This window comes from Amphiura filiformis, chromosome 4 (genome assembly GCF_039555335.1).
Source record: "Amphiura filiformis chromosome 4, Afil_fr2py, whole genome shotgun sequence".
NCBI lineage: Eukaryota > Metazoa > Echinodermata > Ophiuroidea > Amphilepidida > Amphiuridae > Amphiura > Amphiura filiformis.
The window spans coordinates 45,109,691-45,120,229 of NC_092631.1; the positions used below are offsets into that span (position 1 = coordinate 45,109,691).

Consider the following 10,539-nt stretch of genomic DNA (forward strand, 5'->3'; position numbering starts at 1 on the left):
TAAATAAATAAATAAATAAATAAATAAATAAATAAATAAATAAATTAATTATTTAATTAATATTAATTTATTTATTTATTTATTTATTTGTTGTATGTGAGGTAGGCTTGCTCATTAATTTCAAGTGGAGAAGAGACTACCAGTCCATACTGTACATCACTGACGTGTTTTTCGAAAAGGTACATACCCATCAATCGTTGACACGATTATGGAAGAAATGTATGACACGTTTTTCGAAATAATGTTTTAATTACCGGAATCTGATGAAAAAATAAAGGACCTTTAAGTGCTTTATTTTTTTTTAAACACGAGGTGATGTTTCCCTTTCATGCACAAATCAGGGTATATCACGTTTCGTTCAATGATCAAGCACTCAAATGTCGACGTCACGTTTGGACTTTTGATTTGCTCATCCGGACGATCGTAAAAATCATCAAAATTCAGATTTTGGTACCTTTGTCATTCTAATAAATATGTAAATATAGCCTACTAGTGGTTCAGCCGAAAGCCGTGTATTTAGACAAAAATAAAGAATTTACATGAATCTGTAATTTAGATACTGACAGTATCTAAATTAGCTACATGTATTCGAATGGGGCTTCAACTTCGTTAATACTGCTGTTTTCTTTGTTTTTTGCTAAATTTTTCATTTCAAAAATACAAAATTACAATTTGAATGACTTATCCTTCACTTTTAAGCAATTTATAAACAATTTTAATTTTTTTACACTTTCGTTAGGATCACTGAAGAATCCGTAGAATAAGGTTTTTCGTCGCATAAGCGTAGAATGTACATGTAATTGCCATTTCAGAGATGTTTGCAAGTCACGTAGCCCTTAAAAACCTTGGACTTTCTGCATCTTCTGCTTGAACAAGAAGAAAAAAAAGCTGCACATTAACATGTCAAATAACGGCCTTGATAAAATATGCAAAATTAACAATTCATCACGATAAAAATTTAAGTTCAAATAAATTTAGCTTTATATCTTTATTCACCACGTTTTCTTGAAATTCAATTATTCAATCAGTCCGTGAGACTTGATTTAGTATAAAACGTGTTTTTTACGTTGACCTATTCGGATATTCCAATAATCAATTCACTGATATTTGTATTCACTGCATTCGAGCATTACTGTGACCAAAGGATTGCTAATGGATTGGCATATTTTTGTGCTGTTGATATGAGTAGGTTTAAAGCAATCTACAGCTAATCATTAAATTTCGACCATTAGAGCAAACGTGTAATTCCTGCAAAATTTCCTTCACTAATCTTCAAGGAGGTCATTTTCCCAAAATGTACGTCAGCACGCAGAGAGTTATTGTTATATTTTGTTTTGGATAGCTCGTCAACCTGCTCATTTTATTTTAAATTGTGTGTGTGTAACATAACCCGCCAAGACGATAAACTGTAGTTATTTAGTGCGCAATGTAAATTCCATCTGATATTTGATGTGAGAAAGCAGGAAATATTATGTTAATTATGTTTAAGTGAATGCAAGCATTTACTCCCAATTCCAGAAAATTACATAGCTATTTTTAGGATTAAAACAAATGTGATCCTGTTTGAGCAGGTTGACGAGCTATATCCAAAACAAACGTGATTATTGTAAAACTTTGGGTTGGTAAACTGTTCATTCTTTCCAATTGAAACATAGGTAAATCTTATCACTTAGTTAAAAGTAAATTTTGGCTGTTGATATGAGTAGATTTAAATCAATCTACAGCTAATCATTTTAAATTTCGACCATATATATTTTGATCAAACGTGAAATTCCTGCAAAATGTCCTTCACTAATCCTTCAAGGAGGTCATTTTCCCAAAAAGTACGTCAGCACGCACAGAGTTATTTTGTTTGTTTTGGATAGCTTGTCAACCTGCTCATTTTTATTTTAAATTGGGTGTGTGTAACATAACCCGCCAAGACGATAAACTGTAGTTATTTAGTGCGCAATCTAAATTGTATCTGAAATTTGATGTGAGAAAGCAGGAAATATTATGTTAATTATGTTGAACTGAATGCAAGCATTTACTCCGAATTCCAGAAAGTTACATCGCTATTGTTTAGGATTAATACAAATGTTATCCTGTTTTGCCAATTGAAACATAGGTAAATCTTAATCGTGTAGTTAAAAGTACATTTTGGCTGTTGATATGAGTAGATTTAGAGCGAATTATTTTAAATTTCGACCATTATGTTTAGGGCAAATTCTTGCAAACTTTCCTTCACTAATCTTCAAAAAGTACGTCAGCACGCAGAGAGTTATTGTTATATTTTGTTTGTTTTGGATAGCTCGTCAACCTGCTCATTTTTATTTTAAATTGTGTGTGTGTAACATAACATTTACGTTTTTATGATTAAAACAAATGTTATCCTGTTTTGCCAATTGAAACATAGGTAAATCTTAATCATTTAGTTAAAAGTAAAATTTTAATAGATTTGTATTTTGAGAGGAAATGGGTCAAAAACATGTAATTTTGCACGATGTCTTAAAATTGCACTCACTTGGCATCAAAATTGGGAGAGTATGATATTAGGTTTCTCATAAAATGAATGATTTTTGCCGGGGATTTTTGTTAAACTACGAAGGGGGTTGCCACCCCAAGAGAGTGTATCCGTCATTAAAAAAAACGCGCGTGTTTACGTACAAACGACCTAAGCTAATCGTAGAGCCAACCTCACAAACTTTGTCCAATTTTAATTGGGTTCGGACTTTTTAAAGTGTGAATGAAAAAGAAGACAAAATTTCTTTCTATTTGCAAAATTCAAAAAATACTATATTGTTTCTTCAGAGACCGACCACTAGGATGGGATTTATAAATAGTCCACTAACATAATGCAACATTGACTATAAAGTGCTGATGATAATCCAGATCTGCTACTTCTCCATTTAAATGCTGGTGACTGTATAACTGGAAAACATATTGCATGATGTGATATTCTTGAATATTTCATTTGCCTGTGCCATAGGATGCACATTTATTTTGAAGGTGTATTCAATTCAATATTGAAATACGTGATTTTGTTTTGTAAAAATCGATACCGTAAAGCTATATATGTCAGCTTCATTTTAGAAGAGCACTACAACGATCCATTTGAAACGAATCTATAACCCATTAGAATTTACAGGAGTAAATAGCCTAATAACATAATCTTTAATATGCATATCATAATATCTTTTTAATGCTTGAAATTAGGTATTATTAACAGAACGTTTTTCCTGCCTTTGGGCGTTCAAAAGTGGTGTACTAATTGGCATCAGAATTACTGCATATCCGCATGATTAAGGATAATTGCATGTATAGATGTAATGGATGTGTCACCTAGGCATGCTTGGCCGGCACGTCATTCTCTTAACTAGCATTAATACCATCCCAGCAAATACAAATATATATTTTCTCAATGACATGAACATGATAAATGGTGTATTTTTATTTTTGAATATATTTTAAATACGTTTTAAAATATTCAGAATGAAGAAAATAGCAAAAAATGTTTTTATATATAATATAATCCTGGTGAATGCAATCACAAAACTGTTTAGAAGATGTATGACAACATTAACTGAAATAACATGTAACAAACGTCTCGTAGTAACATCTGTGTTACATTTTTGAAAATGCTATGAAAAGCATCTGTAGTTAAGGGTAGATGCGGTATTGTTGGTCGAAGCAGCCAAAAAATCGATTTTTATTGTCTAAATCAATATATTATTGAAAAATAACACTTTGATGTTTTGCAAAAGTTCATTCTACAAATCAAGTACTTTTAAAACTTGCTTAATTTATTGTTGTTAATGAGTTATGTACATTTTACAAAAGTGTTGTTGTTTCGGCCCTCTTTACAACATAACTCAAGAACCGCATGACCTACAAAAATGTTTCTGTGATATTTGAATTCTTCTACACGCTCGCAAGGAAATGAGCAATACAATTTTTGCCAAAGCTCACTACCATTCGCAAGATGTTGTGAACTACCAAATCGCAACACTTTAAAATAGCGTATTACCTTAATATATTCCCAGTTACTGCTTTTAAGTCTGTATAAATACCCCTTTGTTCTTGCAATATGAATTTTTACATAATAATATTACATAAGCACAGATTCCTTGTCCCAATTTATATACAATGCTATATCAAAATACACACAACTCACCATAATGCGGTAACGTCGTTTGTACTGGTACTGTTGATATAATAACCTTTCAGTCCATGCATAAACAGAAAGCACATGGTCATCATAGAAACACCCAGTGTATGTATATAACGCCTTGTCGCCTGTGTGTAGATGATAATACACAGTGATTTGATCCTGACGCTTCAATGCATCTCTTGGATGAAACACATAACCATCCTCTCAAAATAATGTTATCACTCTTCGTCGATCGCAGCCATACACAGCGTGTAGCGTTAAAACCCGCAATAGTATCAGATAATTATACGAACTGCCTTTCTGATTTACTAGCGCTCGTTTACATCATAACACACGCTGTAAATGTATACGCTATCTTCAGAAGATTGCAGAAAAAATAACAGCTTAATTGGTTATTCTTGTTACAAAGCTTTGTTTCCGCATTCAGTCGACCATAATAAATTAAGATTTTGTTGCCATGGTTTCAAGTATCTAAATTTGTATGAATGTAGCATAAATTGCCTGCAGTCGGATGTAGCGCCAGTGTTGCCATCCCAAGCAAAAACACAGCACTGGAGAGCGAATATAATTATTACATTGACGAACTCTCTGCGCATGTGAAATTATTAAGGCGACCCACTACATGACTCGTTACACATATTTCACAATCCTATCGCACGTCAGATATAATTATCAATTATAAATGTTATGACGACAAATCTGAATGCATATGCATTACAGATTTAAAAAACAAATAGACCAATCTTCTTCTATGACATATGGATTATAATGCGAGAGGGGAAACATGTGGAGACGCTCGGTGTTTTTCATCGTGTTTTGTTTATGTTTATGGCTTCCAGTAAATGAGCGTATTACCTACAAACTACTCACATTCGCTTACAAAAGTAGACATGAAACAACACCACTGTACATACAAAATCTCCTAAATTCTCACACATTTTCTGATGGTATGTTCCTACGATCACATGCTGATGGCAGTCTGCTTGAATGTAAAAGAACTCACACAACATATGGGAATAATGCCTTCTGCAATTCTGTGCCAGCTCTCAGGAACAAATTACCTGTAAAACTTCGTACTTCACATAGTCTGGCCACTTTTAAATCTAATCTGAAAACCTATTTGTTTCCAAACTAAGTTTTTTATTTTTTTTTTTAATTAAGTTGTACATTTTACTGTAGCCTAAGATGTAGTGTAAGTTGTACTTTTAAGATCATTGTAAAGCGCTTTGTTCATTCTTATGCTAAGGCGCTATATAAATTCCGTTTATTGTATTGTATTGTATTGTATTTAAAACAATATTGTAACATATCCAAATATATAACTATATAATTATATATTAATACTTTTCCACAAAATGTTAGATAAGTTAATTTTGAACCGAACAAATGATGAAACAAAGAAAACCACCCCAGCACCTATTATAATAATTGCCAATGCTTGTACTCTATCGACTTAATGGGTTATTTTTATGAACATCCAGAATGCTATGTAAATATTAAACGTGGTCTAATTTGACAAATTAAAATTCCACATTTCAAATTGCTGGTTAGTCATGCAAAATAATCTATTGACATATTAAAAATGTATTTATAATCATGATAAAAGAACTCCAAAATTCATTTCAAATTTATTTTAGAGCAACAAATTATTTTGTCATTCATTAATTTTCATTACGAATGAAATTTTTTATCCAGCAAGAAAATAATTTATTGTATATACCAATTCTCATTTCAAACAGATTATGGTTTGAATATCTAAATTTTTGTCTAATTTGTCTAGTTTATACCACATTTTAACGAAAATATTGACTGGCAGTGTTATGAATATCTCGTACACAAGTTGGATCGTATTGTTTAAGTTTTAAAAGGCGTTCTCCTAAGCAAATGTCATATTATATCTTTGCTATTTATTTATTTATTTATTTATTTATTTATTTATTTATTTATTTATTTATTTATTTATTTATTTATTTATTTATTTATTTATTTATGTATTTATGTATTTATGTATTTATGTATTTATGTATTTATGTATTTATGTATTTATGTATTTATGTATTTATGTATTCATGTATTTATGTTTTTATTTATTTATTTATTTATTTATTTATTTATTTATTTATCAGTGACCATCAGCACTGTTATTCCCTGCTGCCCAGGATACAACAGATAAACAATTATAAAAATACACATAAAAGGCATCAAATTATTACCATATATACGACGTACATACTAACGACAAACATCAAAATAACAAAAAATATTACCATATCATACAAAATGATGCACAAAAGAGTACGATTAAAAACAAATTATTACCCCATCATATAAAATTAAGAAAGGGCGTAAGTCCAAATACCACAAGGACGCGCTCAATGGCGATAGGTTCTCCTGCCTTTAGACTCACGCACAGAGAGCCAACTCGTAACCAGAAATTACCAATATAAATTAAGGGTCTGTGCCCTCAACTGTTGGTGGCCTTCACGGGAGGCCTGCGCCCCCCCCAAAAAAATGATTGTCAAGGAAGCCCATATGCGCCACATACTAGGCGAAACCTTACGTTTACTATGAATGGCCCAGTGGTCCAAAAAACGTGTAAGACAAACTTGTAAGGTTACACGTGTAAAATTGCATCTTACACGTGTAAGCTTGCATCTTATACGCGTAGGATTGCATCTTATACGTGTAAGGTTGCATCTCACACGTGTAAGAAAGAAGGGGGATTCTTAAATTGACGAATCACAGAGTACAAAATCACAAACAACCAATCATCTTACGCGTTGTACACTTCGACCAATAACATGTAATGTCGTTTTTAGATTTGTAACACCCACGACTTCTTATACGTGTAAGATTTGGATTTTAGTGATGGATTTTAGATATGCGATATTATTGGCGGCGTACCGAGGATAAGTATAGAGCTCGTCACCAACATCGTAAACAAGGCATTTTCTAAATTTGTATGAGTGCCAGGATCTGTGATGCGTGCTACAATGTCTTGTATTGTATGCTGAAACTCTGTCAGAAATTGTTCCAATTGTTGGAACTCATGGTCACAGCCCGATTTATCTCACTTTCTGGTTACTTTTTTCTCAGTTATCTGGAGTCAATTTGTTCTCAATATCAATTAATTTCAAGAGGTCAAAGTAAAATGATCACGTTTGCGAAATCTGCCGTGGTACATATCGGCTGTCAATGCTGCAGTGAAGAAGGCAACGGGATACCACTTCACTTATTGTTTCCCAAGAATAATCATGGAAGGTCACAATTTGATGTTAGAGACTAACGGCTTGAAGGAGGCTGTGGAACCTAATGTGGACGGCTCCTCGCCCGGTAGGGTGTCCCATGGAGAGCAGGTGGGCCCAGACCGTCAGCTAGCTACTGTTCGAAATAGTAAGGTCATCTTGCGAAAAAGTAAGATCATCAGAGTTGGAACCTGGAATGTGCGAACTCTTAACCAGAGTGGGAAGCTCGAAAATGTTAAGCAAGAGATGACCCGACTTAAAATCAATATACTAGGAATAAATGAAACCAGGTGGACAAATAATGGAGACTTCAAAATCGATGATTTCAAGATGATTTATGCAGGTGGTGACAAGCATGAGAAAGGAGTTGGGCTAATGCTAGATGCAGATATGGCTAAATGTGTGCTGGGCTATTGGACTGTAAGTGAGAGAGTTTTGCTGGTCAAACTACAAGGACAACCTTTCAATATCTCTGTTATTGTAGTATATGCTCCCACAGCAGAGAGCACAGAAGAGGAGATTGATGCTTTTTATGATAAACTGGAGGAAGCAAAGTCTCAGTGCAAATCAGATGAAATACAACTGATCATGGGAGATTTGAATGCAAAGGTTGGGCAAGGACAAGATGGCAAAACAGTAGGCGAGTTTGGACTTGGAGAAAGAAATGAGCGTGGTGATAGATGGGTGCAGTGGTGTGAAGCAAACAACATGGTAATCACAAACACTTGGTTTAAGGAGCACCCCAGAAGAATATATACATGGAAGAGCCCTGAGGATCGCACAAGGAACCAGATAGATTTCATAACCATTAATGATAGATTTAGAAGAGCAGTGAAACATGCGAAGACATATCCAGGGGCAGACTGCGGAAGTTATCATATTCCAGTAGTATGCACACTTCGTTGTAAGCTGAGAAAGTTGAAGAGAGCAAAGATCACGAAGAAGGTAGATTTTGAACAGCTGAAGAAACCAGAGATCCGAATGGAGTATTCCATCAAAGTGGAGAACAGGTTTGAGCAACTTACAGACGAAGGAGAAGAGATGACATGGGAATCAATGAGGGATATCTTGGTTGGAACAGCAGAGGAATGCCTGCCAAAGAAGAAGAGAGAAAGTAAAATCAAGTGGATGACAGAAGAAATTCTATCAATGATGAGAGACAGGCAAAAGATCATGGACAGGGATTCGAAAGAATATAGAGAGTTGGACAGGCAAATAAAGAAACGTTGCAAGGAGGCCAAAGAGACCTGGCTGAATAGTGAATGTGCCAAAATTGAGAGTCAATTTGGAGAGAATCGGAATGTGTGCCAGAGGATAAATGAGATCTCAGGCAGGAAATCAGGCTGTTCAAGCTCTGGGTGCATCAAGGCAAAGAATGGTAATATGCTGGTAGGGAAAGATGATGTAATGAAAAGATGGATTGAATATGTTGGGGAGTTATTTCACGATGTAAGGGATGGTTTGCCAAGCTTTCCCGATTCTATTGAGGGTCCAAAGATATTGCAGTCAGAGGTTCGATCAGCTATAAAAATGATGAGCAGAAATAAGGCTGCTGGGCCAGATGGAATAGTTGTTGAAATGATTGAAGCATTAGAGGAATATGGAATTGAGAAACTGGCAGGAGTCATCAACAGAATGTATGATGATGGGATATTTCCGGAAGACCTGAGCAAATCAATCTTTATTGCTCTTCCCAAGAAACCTGGTGCTGTGGATTGTGAACAACACCGTACAATTAGCCTTATGAGCCATGTTACAAAGATAATTCTAAGAATCCTGTTACTGCGTGCAAGAAGTAGAATAAAACCTGAGATTGGTAAAAAGAGCAGTTCGGCTTTGTAGAAGATGCTGGTACCAGGAATGCGATTTATGTCTTGAGAATGATAACAGAGAGAGCGGTAGAGATGCAGAAGGATGTTTTCATGTGTTTCATTGACTACTCAAAAGCCTTTGACAAGGTGAGACATGATCAGCTTTTTGAAGATCTTGGCAGGCTAGACCTGCATGGAAAGGATCTACGACTGTTGCAGAACCTTTATTGGAACCAAACAGCGTGCATAAGGGTGGATGGAGATTGTAGTGAATATACAAGCTATTAAGAGAGGAGTCAGACAGGGATGTGTGATGTCACCAGATCTCTTTAATTATTACAGTGAGCTGATTCTAAGGGAGCTAGAAAAGGAAAATGGTCTCAGTATAGGTGGACATAACATCACGAACATAAGATATGCAGATGACACTGTCCTATTAGCTGAGTCTGAGGAGGATCTGCAAAGGCTTCTTGATGTGGTGGTTCAGGAAAGTGAGAGGAAAGGTTTATCGTTAAATTGCAAGAAGACAGAATGTATGGTGGTATCAAAGACTGAAAGCCCAACATGCATATTGAAGGTGAAAGATCAAAGAATTAAGCAAGTTTCCTCCTTCAACTACCTTGGCAGTCTAATCACAGAAGATGCCAGATGTATTAAGGAGATTAAGAGAAGGATTGCACTGGCTAAGTCTGCGTTCTCAAAATTAGACAAGATCCTAAAAACAGTGCCCTCAGTATAGAGACCAGAATTCGGGTACTCAACTGCTATGTCGTCCCTGTATTAATGTATGGAAGTGAAGCATGGTCAATAACAACAGACATTAAAAGAAGATTGGAGAGCTGCGAGATGTGGTTCCTTAGAAGAATGATGAAGATCCCGTGGACTGATAAAGTGTCTAATGACGATGTCTTAAGTAGAGCAAATGTGAACAGGAAGCTGTTACTTGAAATCAGAGTTAAGCAGCTCAAATTCCTTGGTCATATCCTCAGAAAGGATGGTTTCGAGAACCTAGTATTGACAGGAAGAATAGAAGGAACAAGGAGCAGATGCAGGAAGAGAGTGATGTGGTTATCAAATCTGAAAGACTGGCTAAAAGAAAGGGGAGCTGAACATAAAGCGACAGAGCTTCTGGAGATGGCTTATGACAGAGAATTGTGGCACGACATGATCGCCAACGTCTTAGGATATGGCACCTAGAGAGAGAGAGAGACATATCGATATCGTGGCTCAGATTATTCGACGCTCGTCGTATGTACTAGTCAAATTGGAATAACGTCCATCCCTAATAGGCAATTCTTACGCGTGTAAGAAATGCTATGGCGAGATTTCATTG

The 10,539-nt window shown here is 35.1% G+C and overlaps 1 protein-coding gene across 1 annotated transcript in view; it reads right to left on the reverse strand.

Annotated features, from left to right (window-relative positions):
• Positions 1-4,710, reverse strand: part of LOC140150925 (uncharacterized) — a 47,375-nt gene extending 42,665 nt beyond the window's left edge. The window contains exon 1 of the mRNA XM_072173082.1: positions 4,154-4,710. The gene's annotated coding sequence lies outside the window, so the exon portion shown is untranslated. The remainder of the gene's footprint in view (positions 1-4,153) is intronic.
• Between the last annotated feature and the right edge of the window lie 5,829 nt (positions 4,711-10,539).